General features: G+C 39.9%; 1 long non-coding RNA gene across 1 annotated transcript in view; it reads left to right on the forward strand.

Moving 5' to 3' along the window:
* Positions 1-12,999, forward strand: part of LOC136017790 (uncharacterized) — a 55,102-nt gene extending 42,103 nt beyond the window's left edge. The window contains exon 3 of the long non-coding RNA XR_010614087.1: positions 12,387-12,999. This is a non-coding gene — a long non-coding RNA (uncharacterized LOC136017790). The remainder of the gene's footprint in view (positions 1-12,386) is intronic.
* Positions 13,000-16,111: the final 3,112 nt, after the last annotated feature.

Consider the following 16,111-nt stretch of genomic DNA (forward strand, 5'->3'; position numbering starts at 1 on the left):
GAGCAAATATATATGTGCTGAGGTTTTGTGTGATACTGTATTTCATGGTGTTTTCATGGAAGTGTTTTCATGGAAGATGTTAATCCTCTCCCACCAAACTTGGATGTGGGGAAAAAGATGTGTTTGCAACCTAGTTACATGTAGAAGTGGAAAGCAGAAGTGTAAAGGTAATGGTGTGCAGACCTTGGAAATGGGAACCCCTGAAATGGCTGCTCGTTGAGATCTCCGTGGAAGGAGGGGAAGTTTTGTCTTTACCCACAGTGTTCATCTAGAGGAAGCACAGAGAACCATAGCCAAGGTTTGCACAGAATGGATGAGAGCTTTATCTTGCGTAAATTGGTGCAGTTCAAGTAAAGTCAGCTCTGGCTTCAGCTGACATAAAGGGATTTTGGTCCATTTTTCTCTCATTAGGGTAAGCCTGTTATGTTCTCAAGGAATTCCATTGTATTCCAGTGATAATTTCAATAACAGAATTTGACAGAAATGTTTGTTGTACTTGCATAGTATAATTTTATATACTTATTAGGTCTTTGTGCTATCTTGGCTAAATCTCTGCCTTCCAATAAGATAGAAAATAATAAAGTGCACCTCAGAATTTTGTCTTGAAGTATCTGTTTGAAACATTTCCAGGAATTGATACTGAGTTTGTAAAGGCTACAGTGTATTCAGTAAATGGTCTTTTACTCTACAGCTAACACTTTCCAAATGCTTTTAGGTTGTTAGGCCCATTCGGAAAATTTTCCAGTTGTTGCACTAGATACACTGTATGTTTTGATTTGTACTTTGTAATGGTTCTGAATCCTGCTCAACTGACAACATGTGTCTTCTCACAGGGCAAATTTATTCTCTGTTATCAGTATTTCTAGAATGTTGATGAAGTTTTTGTTTTCCATACATTTTGTCCAGCAATATCCTAAGTTACAGGTACAGTGGTGTGCGATACCTACGCTAGCCTTTACAAGTTGATAGGATCAGAAGAGGGAGATCATTAGCCTGAGCTGGCACAACAGGTCTTCAGTGCCAGGAAGTGTTTCTTAATGCCAGTGAGAAAAGCATTTCAGTCAGTCTCACCTCTGTGCCTGGTAAAATGTTGGAGCACATTCTCCTGGACAGCATGCTAAGGCACATGAAAAACAACAAGGTGCTTGGTGACAGCCAGCATGGCTTCACTAAGGGGAAATCCTGCCTGACCAATTTGGTGGCCTTCTATGATGGGACTACAGAACTGATGGACAAGGGTAAAGCAGTTGATATCATCTACCTGGACTTGTGCAAAGCGTTTGACACTGTCCCACACGACATCCTTCTCTCTAAATTAGAGAGATATCAATTTGATGGATGGACCACTCGGTGGATAAAGAACTGGCTGGACGGCCGCACACAAAGAGTTGTGGTCAATGGCTTGATGTCCGGCTGGAGACCAGTAATGAGTGATGTCCCTGAGGGATCGGTGTTGGGACCGGTCTTGTTTAACATCTTCATCGCTGACATGGACAGTGGGATTGAGTGCGCCCTCAGCAAGTTTGCCGATGACACCAAGCTGTGTGGTTTGGTTGATATGCTGGAGGGAAGGGATGCCATCCAGAGGGACCTTGACACGCTTGTGAGGTGGGCTGATGCCAACCTTATGAAGTTCAACCATGCCAAGTGCAAGGTCCTACACCTGGGTCGGAGCAATCCCAGGCACAGCTACAGGTTGGGCAAAGAAGAGATTCAGAGCGGCCCTGCAGAGAAGGACTGGGGGGTGCTGGTCGATGACAAAATGAACATGAGCCGGCAGTGTGCGCTCACAGCCCAGAAAGCCAACCGTATCCTGGGCTGCATCAAAAGGAGCGTGACCAGCAGGTTGAAGGAGGTGATCCTGCCCCTCTACTCTGCTCTTGTGAGACCTCACCTGGAGTATTGTGTGCAGTTCTGGTGTCCTCAACATAAAAAGGACATGGAACTGCTGGAACAAGTCCAGAGGAGGGCCACGAGGATGATCAGGGGACTGGAGCACCTCCTGTATGAAGATATGCTGAGGAAGTTGGGGCTGTTCAGCCTGGAGAAGAGAAGGCTGTGTGGGGACCTAATAGCAGCCTTCCAGTATCTGAGGGGGGGCTATAGGGATGCTGGGGAGGGACTCTTCATCAGGGACTGTAGTGACAGGACAAGGGGTAACGGGTTTAAACTTAAAGAGGGGAAGTTTAGATTGGATATAAGGAAGAAGTTCTTTACTGTAAAGGTGGTGAGGCACTGGAATGGGTTGCGCAGGGAAGTTGTGAATGCTCCATCCCTGGCTCAGTGTTCAAGGCCAGGTTGGATGAAGCCTTGTGTGGGTTGGTTAAGTGTGAGGTGTCCCTGCCCATGGCAGGAGGGTTGGAACTGGATGATCTTGAGGTCCTTTCCAACCCTATCTATTCTATGATTCTATGAGTCTATTTGCAGGTGAAGAAGTAAGGTAACAACATAATTAATTTCTATTTCTGTAGTAAGTTAACTGCCATCTAGCCTAGGAAAAGATCCACAGGGACTCAGCTAATAGATGAGAGACTGAACAGGCACTGCTTGGGCAGCCTGCATCCTTGATGTGACTCTTCTGAGCTTTGTTAGTGTTTCAGCTGGGGAGAGGCTGCTGTTCTTTCCTGCTTTATGCCCCGGTTCTCCAATTACTTTGTTCAAAATAAGAGTCACTGTAAAGTACAGTGTTAAATTTCAGCATATCAAAGAACATCTATTGTTAACCCAGCAACAACTTTGGTTAAAAAAATATTTTTTTATAGGACATAGGACTAGAATATCCTTTTGAAAGAGAGAAGTTTGATCTAGGTGGAAAGCTTGCTTTCACTTACTTCATTGCCTATGCTGAAGTTGATAAACCAATTAATTTTTTATTTTATTTTGCTTCCTCAACTTCGTAATTTAAAGTTTTCCCAGATGTTTTTACATGGTAGGATTTTCTCTTAGAGAGAAGTTCCTGTTGCAAGCTTCTCCTACCAATAGGTTTTCCCAGTAATCTCTAAATCGTTTGGCATATTTCTATTCTACTGTCAAAATGCAATGGCTTAATATAGATCTATCAGTCTTACTTGTCTACAGTTGTATATATGTATGCAGGCCAACTCATTTCCACCAGTAGAGCTTTAGTCTAGGAAATTGGTCCTATATGTCTGCACTTATTGTTGCATTTCTGTTGGATACCTGGCAACTATTTAAACACTTTTACTATGGCTAAAATGGCAATTAGAGCTTGTCAGGGTAAGGTGTGTATTTTATAAATATGAAATGTATCTGCATAAAGAGTAAAGCAAACTCTGGAAAATGTTATTCTCTGGATAAAAGGTATAACTTTGCAAGGTTCTTATGTAAAATGGGAAAAGTTCTTGAAGAGACTGTCACTATGGCAAAACTTGTAATTGAAGTTTTTAAAACACTGTCAGAGTACCTTCACCTCTAGTATTCTTATTCTGTTGAAGAGATGTAAATATCCCCTTTATCTGCTATTCCATTATATTGATGAAACTGTGGGCTAATGCATACAATTCGGTTTTATGCACATAGATTTATTAGTTGGGGTTTTTTTCCAAGACATCTTTTTATCTTGCTGGTAAGTAGTCATAAAAGGTGTACTTTTCCTTGTTGTACATCAGTGAGAAAATTTCTGCAGCTTTAATTTTAGTAAAATGCTTAAACCAGAACATCAACAACATCAGTATATTTAGCATCCCAGCCCACATTTGAAGTAAACATGCAAGGTATGAAAGGCATAAACTCTATAAATGTATTTGTATTTAAAATCTCCTTGGATGATAACCTTTGAGGAAAAAGTTGTTCGTGCAGTGATTGAGAAGCAGCCTGACTTTTTCACATTGACTCTGCCAAAATTACCTTTTGCACAACAGTGAACGAAAACCTAATTTAATTTGTTTTATGATGCATAAAGATGAGCTGGAAGGGTTTGTTTATTCTTTTCCTGCTTCTTGACTATAGTTATATTTGGAGCAGTTAATCTTCCTTAGTTTTGCTGGACTTGTCTTTTGAAGCTTTTTAATGTCCTCTTTGTCTAATTTTACTTCAAGGAGAGGGGTGTGTATGTATCTTCATTTTACTGTATAAGCCTTTTTTCTGAGCAGTTTTCATTCTTTGGCAGAAGCTGGTACTGGTAAAACAAGCAAAACAATTATAGTGTCTAAAACTTTCTCCTTCTACACAGAAGTAGAGAATAGTATCTATGGTTGCTGGTGTCCTAAATCCTCTATTTGCATTTTCTTAGTAAGATGTGATAATCAGCATTTCTTCAGTTAAAAATATTCTCTTTTACATGTTGGTGTTTCTCATACCTTGTCATCATAAGGAAATGAAATAACAGTTTTCCAATTCTCTACTCACATATTTTTTCTTTCCTTTTATTTATTTATTTATTTATTTAGTTAGTTAGTTAGTTAGTGTCCTGTTGTTAGATGTAATAGGACAAATTGGTCCATACCAGGCACAGCTGCAGGTTGGGCAAAGATGAGATTCAGAGCAGCCCTGCAGAGAAGGACTGGGGGGTGTTGGTTGATAGAAAATGAATATGAGCCAGCTTCAGTGTGCGCTCGCAGCCCAGAAAGCCAACCGTATCCTGGGCTGCATCAAAAGGAGCATGACCAGCAGGTCGAAAGAGGTGATCCTGCCCCTCTACTCTGCTCTTGTGAGACCTCACTTGGAGTATTATGTACAGTTCTGGTGTCCTCAACATAAAAAGGGCATGGAACTGTTGGAACAAGTCCAGAGGAGGGCCACGAGGATGATCAGGGGACTGGAGCACCTCCCATATGAAGATAGGTTGAGAAAGTTGGGGCTGTTCAGCCTGGAGAAGAGAAGGCTGCGTGAAGACCTCATAGCAGTCTTCCAGTATCTGAGGGGGGGCTATAGGGATGCTGGGGAGGCACTCTTCATTAGGGACTGTAGTGACAGGACAAGGGGTAACGGGTTTAAACTTAAAGAGGGGAAGTTTAGATTGGATATAAGGAAGAAGTTCTTTACTGTAAAGGTGGTGAGGCACTGGAATGGGTTGCGCAGGGAAGTTGTGAATGCTCCATCCCTGGGTCAGTGTTCAAGGCCAGGCTGGATGAAGCCTTGTGTGGGTTGGTTAAGTGTGAGGTGTCCCTGCCCATGGCAGGAGGGTTGGAACTGGATGATCATGAGGTCCTTTCCAACCCTAACTATTCTATGATTCTATGAAACGCGGCACATTTCTGGGTGCAGGTGCCTTCATGCTTCAGTCATTACCTACGTCATTGTTAGTCAAACTTTAAAAATGTTACTCTACTGCTACTCATTAACCTGGCATCAAACTGGAGATGTTATAATTAAGGCGATGGCAGGATTTTCATTACTGACTGTTTTCTTCAGCGGAAGGAACAGTTAGTGCCTGCCAGCAAAGGAAATAATATATGATGCTGGCTGCCTGGTGCAGCCATCAATTCAGAGTCCTCTGTCTAGCTGAACTCCAGTCTCACTGTCCTGAGATCATCCCTGAAAGGCAGCACACAGGTAGGGAATGCTGATTAATTATTATATGCATTCTAAGGAGTGTAAATAACAGACGGATAGGGCACGTAGGGCCTGATGAATTGCTTATACTCCACGCAGACTCCTCTTCGTGTCTGTGGACTTCAGCCCTGTTCTCTTACAGGCTGCCTGAGGTGACGGGGGACTGCATCCTGGGTGTGGGACAAGTTGGTTTTCAATAAGTATTCAGTCAGTTAAAAAAATGCAGCTATTCAATGAAACAGACTCGCAGGTTTCAAAGGAAACAAGACTCGCAGGTTTTTCAATGAAACAGACTCGCAGGTTTCAAATTCACATTTGAAAAGCTACAAAAGAAATTAAGCTGATGCTTGTAAAATAATCATGGTATATGCCATCAATGTCACAAGATAAAGATATGTATCATCTTAACAAATCACCTCAGTTGGTAATATTGGCTTGTACTGAGTTATGCAGACAAGGAACTCAAGTTTATTTGTGAATCACTTTTTGTCCGCTACATAAATCAAGAAATGGCATTTCGGTGTTTGAAACATCTTCCTCTTCTCTCTTTATTTTGTGTTTTCACTTTCTGGACGTCTCACTCCTTTGTGAGTCCCACCCTGCATATAGCATACTTTATTTTTGGAGACTCCTGGTCTCTCAGATTAACACCAAGGAGAGCACATTTGCATTTGGCATCACATGAATGTTTTTAGGAGGATCACACAGCAGTTAAGGCTGTGTTCTGAAAGGATCCTGCCTCTTGGTGCCATGAGCTTCCAGAAGGTCTGACCCCCTGTATGGTGTATCCACACATCATCGGAAAACAGGGTTGAGGTATAGCTTGTAGCATTTACATTCAAAAAAGCATTTATCATGTAAAATCTGTATGAAGTTGATAGCTCTCACTTCTTTCATCAATATCTTCAGCTGGCCACTAAAAAGGGGTAAATGTGTTTTACCTTTCTTTTGTACACCTTTGTCCAGACCGTTCCTGCTCTGTAGCAATCCCTACATTGAGTGAGACTGAACACCCGTTTATGGTATTTTTCATTTTAGTAGCAAGTTCATACTGACACTGTCTTGTGGAGTTCTCATTTACTAAGGCCTGATCTCCCTATTGGCAATCTGTTTTCCTACTTTGGTACAAATACAACAGTTCTGTGAAGGCCATATCAGAGCCCATATTCCAGCTTTACCTGTAATTCGGCTATGATGTTATCCTTTTTCTCTACCCATTGCTTTTAGACCTAGCATTTTAGTCAGTTTTCCATTTTCATCATATGTCACTTTTGCCCTTTTTTCTGTTACTATACAGTCTTCTGAATCTTTTTTTATTACCTAAAACTCCTATAGACCCTTTGACATCCTCCTTCACATTTAACCATTTGCTTGTTGGTCTCGTTATCACTGTCTTCTCAGTCTGCCTGACTGGATATTTTTCCTTTCAATGTAATTTTTCTCCTTTATGCTGTTCCTTGTGTTTAAAGACAAATTTGCAAAGAAGTTTAAGCCTGCTTATTTCAGAGTTTAATTATTTTCTTATTTTTCTTAGTGATCTGTGACAGGTATGGCAGCACTTGTTAACTGCGTCCTGAGTAAGATCTAGATTTCTGTAGTCCTTCCTCAGGGGATTCTTTTGTCCAGTCAGAATCAGTGCTCTTGAGCTTTGGGCATTGGAGTAAGAGAAGAAAGAAAGCCCTGTTCTGCTCTGAGCACTGAATTTGCTTTGCATTGTAGTGGAGAGTGGAGGGCTTGCTTTAAATATTTAAGAGGATCTTTTCTTCCACTGTTACATTACATCCTCTTTAAAGACTTTAGTATATTCTTCATTACACTGGCAATCTCTGTCTCTTCCTCAAAACCTTGATTTTTGTATTGCAGATATATTCCTTCCTATGTCTTCTGTTCCACTGAATGCAATTTTAGAGGCATGGTTTCTGAGGTGTGATTCCATGTCATCTCCAGTGCCAGGCAGAGCACTTGTTTGCTCTGTTCCCCTTCTAGCAGCTGTGATTGATTCTACATGTTCTGCAGCACTGATCTACATTTCCACCTCCCCATGAGCTTTTCCACTTCATCTTCTTTGAGGGTTGTGGAGAGAGAATTGATCTGCAAGGCTGCTCCCCTGAATTTAGAGCAGAACTGTCTGCTTCAGACTTGTATCACTTTGTAACCACAATCACTCACCCAATCAGAAAGTAGGTAATTCTGACTTGGTTTAACCATTTCCAAATGCATATACTTTTTGGCAAGCTACTGTCCTACAAACTAGTACAGAAGTTGAAAAGCCATTTTTAATTAATCCTTTGCAGTACAGATGGTTTGGGAACATATTGCCAGTTGTGCCAGTTCCTGAAGACTGATGGGTGGTATTTACAGTCTCACAATTTATACTTGTGTGTGGTAATTGGATTTTTCTTAATTAGGGAAAGTGGGTGGACAGTTTTGTCACTTAGCAATGTCCTCACCAATTAAGAGGATCAATAACTTTCTTCATGGAGCCTCTAGACCAAATATACACAGAGCAGATACTTGAACTGGAATAGATGAGTAAGGTAATTGCTTATCTGAGTTGTCTTCAGTAAATGAATGCTATGTGCTAAAGCAGAGTCTAGTTTCAGCTGGATGCAAGCCAGCAAATACCTTTTTTCTGTCTAGCTGCCTTTTTTCAATGCTATTTTCTTTCTTATAGAGAAACGAACTCCTGTGCAGAGCAAGCCGAAGACCCTCAAACACAGAAATCTTGCCTACTACCATTTTCTTTAATTTTTAAAGTATTTTTGTTATTATTTTAAAATTATATTAAAGAAAACATCATCTTTGTACTGCCTCTTCTGCACCACCATCGTTTTTACCTTGTAAGGCGTGCTGCAGGTGACCCTGGGGTACAGATGCTTGCATGCTGTGTATTCTCGTGATGCTCTTCATAGGGCTGGAGTTCAAATCATGCTCAAAGCCTTGTGGCTGCTCAACCCTGATTCAGTTAAATGTGAATTCCCAGAGTTGTGCTGTGCTTTCCTTTTAATGCACAGAAAATACCAGCCTGTGAGACTGTTGTACCTAATGTTGTCTTTTTCCAAACATAATTTTTTGTTTTTATCTTGACTGAATAACTTAAATGATTTAATCTTTTTTTTTATTTTATTTTTTTATTTAAAGAAGAGTGCGGGAGAGTGGTATTTAATTTACAATTACAGTAGCCACCCCATTGTTGTTATTAATAGTTTGCCATTAAGAGACTTTCATCCTAGAAGATCAAAAAGCACTTTACAGACTATGTGCAGTGATGACTTAGATCCTGCTGAAATGAAGCTGTCTCCGTAAGGAAATGCAGAAGAGTATCAGAAAGGCTGGGGTAGCCTTTTAAGAAAAGAAACAAAATGAAAAGCAATTTCTCTGCTTAGAGGGAAATCTTGAACTGTGGGGGGTGTGATAACTGAAAGTGGTCATCTGGGTGATTATTTCCTTGAGCTTTATGTAGATTTCAGCATATCCAGGTGGGGCATGGGAAAACCCTTAGCCTAGATTGGAAAAGGTTGTGGTGTAAAAATGAAAAACTTACAAACAGTTCCATATTGCTCCCTGATTCTACTTCCCTCCATTCCCAGAACAGAGAAGCACTGGGGAAGAGAAACTTCAGACTAGAATTGTGATTAGCAGCCAAGAGCTTTGAGAGTAAATGACCTTAATTTTTGTAGGTGAACCTGAAGAGATGGATCTCGATGAATACTTTCTAATGACTGATACTGAGAGCTGACAGGCAGACTGGGTACTGTGTGGAAATGATGGAGACCCCCAGTGAAAATGAGCTATTGAGGATGTTAGCATCATTTGAAAATTCATCTGATTTTAATTAGAGAAGCCAAGTGGGATTAAAATTGCAAATTAAGCTATTGAAAGCTATTGAAGTTGTCTAAGCAAATAGTTTTATTTGCCCTCAGTTTGTACTGTTCAGGAACTGACATTATTACTTGGATCACAGTTGTTTTGGAGGTTTTTACTGTGTGTCAATTCAGAATAAAGCATCTTCTTTCTCTTAAAGAATGTAAAAAAGTAGAGAGAGTTTCCTGCCCTGTCTCATTAGCTTCCTCCATGCCACACCATGCAATGGAATGTTCCATAGTTTTCACTGCCTTGTTCCTCTGGAAGTCAGCAACTCCTTGTCCTGTAATAGTGCATTGAGTTATTTCTTCAGATAGCTATAGAAGAGCAACAGATGCTGAAATGCTGTATTGCTTTCTGTCTCTTTTGTCTTCAGAGCAGCTTTTTTAAGCAAGTACAGACCCAGGTTAAATACAATTAGACTTTAACCTACGACAGCTTATAGATCTTATGTAAAGACACTGAGTTTTATGAGAAATAAATTTATGAACAGTGTTTTCAAGCCAAGAGGGGCTTTGAAACCTATCCTTTAAGTGGTCTCTGCTGGGAACTGCTGCTCACGTGGCTGAATTTGGCTCCCCAGTGGAGCTGCTTCTTTCCTATGCAGGTGGTAAAATACTCAGTATTTTTCCACCAGTGTGTGCAGAGAAGTTCATTAATTGGCCTGTCCTTCATCCATTCTTGCCAGCACTCTCTGCCTAACAGACACGGATTTTTGGCAAATGGATACGATAATGTCATTATCTGGAAATAACTGATGCACTACTTGATCTTGCTGTAGGCGTATTTATTAATGTATAAACTTGATTGCTGTAGCCAGCTTCTCAGCCTGCTGGATGGGTTTTTTAGCTCCCTCCACTGCATGTGTATGGAGCAGTTGTGTTCCTGTTTCACATCACCAGCCAGGTATTAGATATGGCAAGAATCCCAGCCGAGTTCTGCTGCTGGAAGGAACCTGTGTACCTGGAAGTGAGGAATAAGTGAAAAGCCAGGATGCAGCAACCTTGACTCCTTCTAGAACCCTTTGCATTCATGACTGTTTCAAAGACAGTTTTGTGAGCTAGACCAACAACCCATGCTCTGCAAGTCACCCTAGTGAGTGAAATCACTGATAAACAGCAGCTATTCCAGCCTGCTGTGAGCAAGAGCTACAGTAAGAGCTTCTACCTTTTGATGCTTTAAAGAACTTCCAGGGCATTCAGAGTGGGATCTTAAATGCATTCTTCAATAAAAGGAGAGCCCTGTGAATCTTTGCCCTTGTTTGCAAGTTGCCAGAGGTAAAATCACAGGTAAATTGGATGTCTGAGAAATTTCTAAGGAATGTTAGTTAATGAAATGTTGCAGGATTTTACAGCTGGAGCTCAGCAGTAGGGTACACAGAAGGAGAAACTGGAAAAATGGGTAAGGGGCTGCATGGTGCTTGGAAAAAAATGAGATATTGGAGTCAAAATACAGTCTGGAAATGATTAAAGGTATGATCATAAACATGTTATTCATGAGAGGGTAAGCAGGAAAATCAAAAAATATTTATGCTCTTGTGGAGACTCATTAAAAGGATGGAGCACTGATCACAGAGGATTTCAATTACTTCAAGTTTGACTAGAATAAGAATTGTTTAATGCCTGAGAAAAGACACATGTTGTAGTGTAAGATTGTTTTCTCTTTTAATTTATATAAGCAAGTCAAAACAAAAGAATATCTGAGAGGATATTTTGAACATAGTCCCAGAAAATGAAGCAGGACCTGTATGATAAATAAGATAGAGGCTGGTGAGCTTTTATAAGGTTGAGTGATCATAATGCTGTTGGATTTGAAATATTCATGAGGCTACAATATGTACAAAGAGTAGTGGCACAAAAATATTAAACTTTGAAAAGTCAGTATTCGAAGAAGTGTGTAATGAATAGAAGAAAATTGATGTGGATGCAACTATTGTCCCCAAAACTGTTATAGGAGAATGGAGGAAATGTTTTTAGGAACAGATAAGAAAGATGCAATCTACATTCTTTCCAATAAAATGTAAATGTCAAACATGTCATCAGTCATCTCAAGGCAACATTGTAGCAGTGAAATAGAAGACTGCAAAGGGATTAAAAAGAAGAACCAGACTTTGTAAATTATATAAAAAAGAAAATAGCATAGGAGCAAAAATAATACATGAAGAATACAAAGTGAGACTTGCAATACCATAGAAAATAGCAAGGCAATTATGTTCTGAAAATGAAACTTTCTTCTCCCTAAAAGTCATAATGGGAATTAGACAGATTATAACCAAGTGAAGTTCAGTTCAAAAATAGCCAATCTGTTCCTGACACTTTATGGCTTTCTAATATGATTTTTTTTTATCCCCACATACCTCAGTTCTTGTGCTTCAGAATTATAGTTTGCATGGATTTGCTGACCTACCCTTCTGACTAGGATGAGCTCTAATGAAGATGCTGTTTGTGACTTCAGTGTTTATTTTTCCTGTGCAAATTACCAGTTAATTCGTAGTATTCTCCTATTCCTTTTATGACCATGCTGCCCATCTTTTGAATTTACTGGTCTTATCCAAGATATCAATATTTTAAAACTAGATTAAGTTTGACTCTACGTGCTTGATTAAGGGTTAAATGGAAACAAGACTCTTCTCCCCATGCTAACGAGGAGTACTTAGACATTGGGTTTGAAATTAAAGGTTTACACAGCGAGTCTAACCTGCATAACCACCTCAGTCATGCCCCTGGTGTCTTGCTCTGATAGCCAGAAAGTGATATTTTGATTATCTGAGGAGCAAGACCAAAGCATGCAGACTGATATTGCCAAATATAATGTCTTGTGATTATGCTTTTGCATAGCAAAGGGGGCTTTAAGCATTAGATTACTCTCACTCTTCAGGAAGTTAGAATCACATGTTCTCAAAAATTAAATACTGTTTGCTCACAGTCACTATTTTCTATTAAGTGCATGAAAATGGCTGAAAATATTGGTATAGAATTACTAATTAATTCCTGCCTTACTGATTGCAGGTACTTCTTGGCTGGCTTAGCAGAGGTCCTACGTGCACAGAAGCAGCCCACTGAAGTCTGTGGAGTTATGCCAGTGCTGAGTATTGTTTGAAATCTTTATATGTGAACAGAATAGACCTCTCTCAGTATGAACTACTGTATTTTCTCATTAATTTGCTGATGATTTCAGTTCCTTTTCTGCAGTAATTGCCAAGTTTTTCCTCCTCAGTATTCTGAATGATGCCTTGTTTTATAGCAAATACTTCTTCTATCTTTACATGCAATATTAATTATATGTCAGTGGCAAAGACCTTGTGGGATCTGATGGCTCAGCTGTGTAAATGACTCAAATTCTTTATTTGAACCTCGTTTACTCTTTTCTTGTGACTTACTCTATGCCAGGAGCAGTAATTACATATTTCTTATGCAAGACTGATGGTTCCTGATTGTTTCACAGTTATTCTAAAGATTAACTAGTGTTATCTGCTGTGCTCTTCGATTGCTCAAGTGGAGTTATAAGATGTCTCACATTTTTGTGTCTAATTAACAAGACTGACAGATTTGGAACAAAAATTAACTTGAGACCTTCCTTGTCTCCTGAACTAAAACTGTGTTTTTAAACAATGTTGTAGCCTGGCATCATTAGGATTTTGTAATTCTAGATTGAGCTTTCAGACTGTCAAGGAAATCTTCTCCATGACTGCAGTGCACCAAAAGATGAATATCCAGTTCTAATCACTATTTTATTAAGGTTTTTTATGTAAGTGAGAAAATGTCTTAATAATCACTTATTGTTGGCCACCAGCCTGCTCTTCGTAAAAGACTGGAGTCTCTGTCAGGGGAAGGGAACTTTTGACCTCTAGCACTACTGCTATGCAGCTGAAATGGTTACTTTCATTACTGGAAGGCTCTGTTTTCTACAAATTGCTGTTATTCTGATTAACCAACCTTCCACACTATTCCTTTCAGGTATATTCTGAACATAGAAGTCAGTGTTTATAACTTGTCCAGGATTTGTCTTGTGTCTGAAATGCCTGTGAGTCCCATGTCAAAGATGGACTTTTGTATCTGTTCAGGAACTCCTACCTATCAAAATGAAAAAGAAAACCACAAGAAACAAAAAGACAGATGAAAAACAAGTGGTGAAAATGAAGTCAGAAGAGTTGATATCTTTCAAGGTTGAAGCAGGCAAACATGTAAACAAGCTGGTTTTAACTCTCTTTTAGATCATTCCTAACTCTTCATTTCTGTGGCTGTGGACCTGAAATTGTGTATAGAGAGCTCAGCTGTAGCTGATGTACTCTGGGACCGGGATATTATATCTTAAAGGCATCCATCTGTGAAATATGGTTTGGAAAACACAGCTTGCAATATAAAACCTCCAAGCTTTGCCTTCTCCCTGTCCTGTCTCCCCCTCTCCATGAGATCTCTGCTATATAGGAGGCTTTGTTTTTTATGTAAAAGTAGTTCCACAAGATTGCAGGGAAGTACTAGAAAAGCAAAGTTTTAGTATTTTGTAATTTATAGGCAAGTTTGGTTAACTTTATTCCAGTTTTATATTTATGGAATCTTGTTGGTGATGATAAAGATCAAAGTAACCCCTCCAATTAGTTGTACATAAATACATCAGTGAAGATGTTTCACAAAGTCCTAAATATACTGACACCATAATGAAGACACGTCTTTTAGTGCAGTCTTACGGGTCTGCCAGGTTTGGGGTTCATCCCTGTCGTGGTTTAAGCCCAGCCGGTAACCCAGAACCATGTAGCAGCTCACTCACTCCTCTCCTTCTTCCTTCCCCAGCTCCTGAAGGGATGGGGAGGAGAACTGAAAGAATGTAACTCCCATGGGTTGAGATAAGAACAGTCCAGTAACCAAGGTATAACCCAAACCACTGCTGCTACCACCAATAATAATAATGATAAGGGAAATAACAAGGGAAGAGAATACAACCACTCACCGCTCGCTGACCAATACCCAGCCCAACCTGATCAGCTATCTAGCACTTCCGGGTAACTCCCCCCAGTTTATATACTGGGCATGATGTGCTGTGGTATGGAATACCCCTTTGGCTAGTTTGGGTCAGGTGTCCTGTCTCTGCTTCCTCCTGGCTTCCCCTCCTCCCTGACAGAGCATGAAACTGAGAAAGTCCTTGGTTGGTGTAAAAATTACCGAGCGACAACTAAAACTATTGGTGTTATCAACGCTGTTCCCAGGCTGAAAGTCAAAACCACAGCACTGCACCAGCTACTAAGAAGGAGAAAAATGACTGCTACTGCTGCACCCAGGACAGTTCCAAATCAGCTTCCTGGCTGCCAGCCCAGCCATGCAAGTAGGAGTGTGCTATACCGAACAGTTACTGCAAGTGCTGGACCTGGCAGGGCTTCTCTCCTTTTGTGTCCTCTCTTGAGTTTTCAGTATTTGGACCATGCTTCATTCAATGGGCATTTTTTTCCTCCCCTCCCTGTTTTTTTTTTTTTTTTCCCCCCTTTTTTTCCTCATTGAAGAAAAACCTTTGTACCTTTCTTGTTTACAGGAATTGGATTTTCCTGCTCAACCTACCTTCAAACATTCATTGTTCTGTGGCTGATTTAATATGCTCACTTACGTGCATGATAACAGGATGAATGTCATGCTTATGAACCCATCTATCTTGAAGTACTGAAAGGAATCCAAAATCCATCAGAGCTGGCAGCTACTCGTTGTGAGTCAACTCCAGGAGAGTCGCAATTATAAATAAGTCTGTTAGTGGGTCCACATTTTCAGCTGGTGTAAAAAGCCTTCCAGCTAAGTCAGTGGAATTGCAACAATTTGTAGCACACAATGAGATCTGTCTCACCATGTCCCGTGTTTTTGAGATGAAAATGTCCCAGTTGTTCTGTGATGTGGAACAGCTGTAGTGTTTGTACAATTCATGGCATAATCCATATCCTTTTTTAAGATCACTATAGATGTGGGGATCTCATTCTTCTTCTTGTAGTTCAGGAGACAAGACTTGGAAGGGAATGCTCTTGCTTTAATTTTCTTTACCTGCAAAAGCAGTTCTCAGTGCTCATTTATCATCTCTTAAGTATTTAAGAGATGGGCTGAATTTATGTGGTACAATGTGAATTTATGGGCTGCGTGATGTGGTACAAGGCATACACACTGAATGTCTTGCTTGTTGTACCACTCCCTGCTTACCTTAAAAATTCTTTCTCAGTAAAGTTAGTCACCAACTTGTTGAACTTGAGACTCCTCTGAAGTCTCCTCCTTTTGTGATGAGAACCTTTTGATTCAGATTCACTTTTCACAGGAGAGCAGCATCACTGCTCTTTCAATGGAAATTATACTTCTAGCCTTCTGCTTATTCTGTGGGGTTTTTGGTGCAACCACTACAGTTTTAGCCCACCTAATTTAATGGCTAAGTCAATAGTGTTCATATCTTAATCATTCTTTTCTTCTTTAAAACCTGTGTAGATTCTGATCTTTACATTCTGGGGAAACTTTCTTTTTTATAGCATTACAAATATTCTGAATACATCACCAGTATGAGTTGAAATTATATATAGAAGAGAACAGTGACCATGATTTATGGATAAACATCTCAAAAATGCTTTCAAAAGGTTAAAATTGAAAGACAGGCAATAATAAGCTAGGCTGTTCTCCTTGGTCAGTGTGTACAGAAAGACGGACATCAAAAGAATCTTTTTTAATTGAAGTTGGTTTGAAATTAAATCTCTCCGGTGTTAATACTTGTAGGAATG

Source organism: Lathamus discolor, chromosome 6 (assembly GCF_037157495.1).
Source record: "Lathamus discolor isolate bLatDis1 chromosome 6, bLatDis1.hap1, whole genome shotgun sequence".
NCBI lineage: Eukaryota > Metazoa > Chordata > Aves > Psittaciformes > Psittacidae > Lathamus > Lathamus discolor.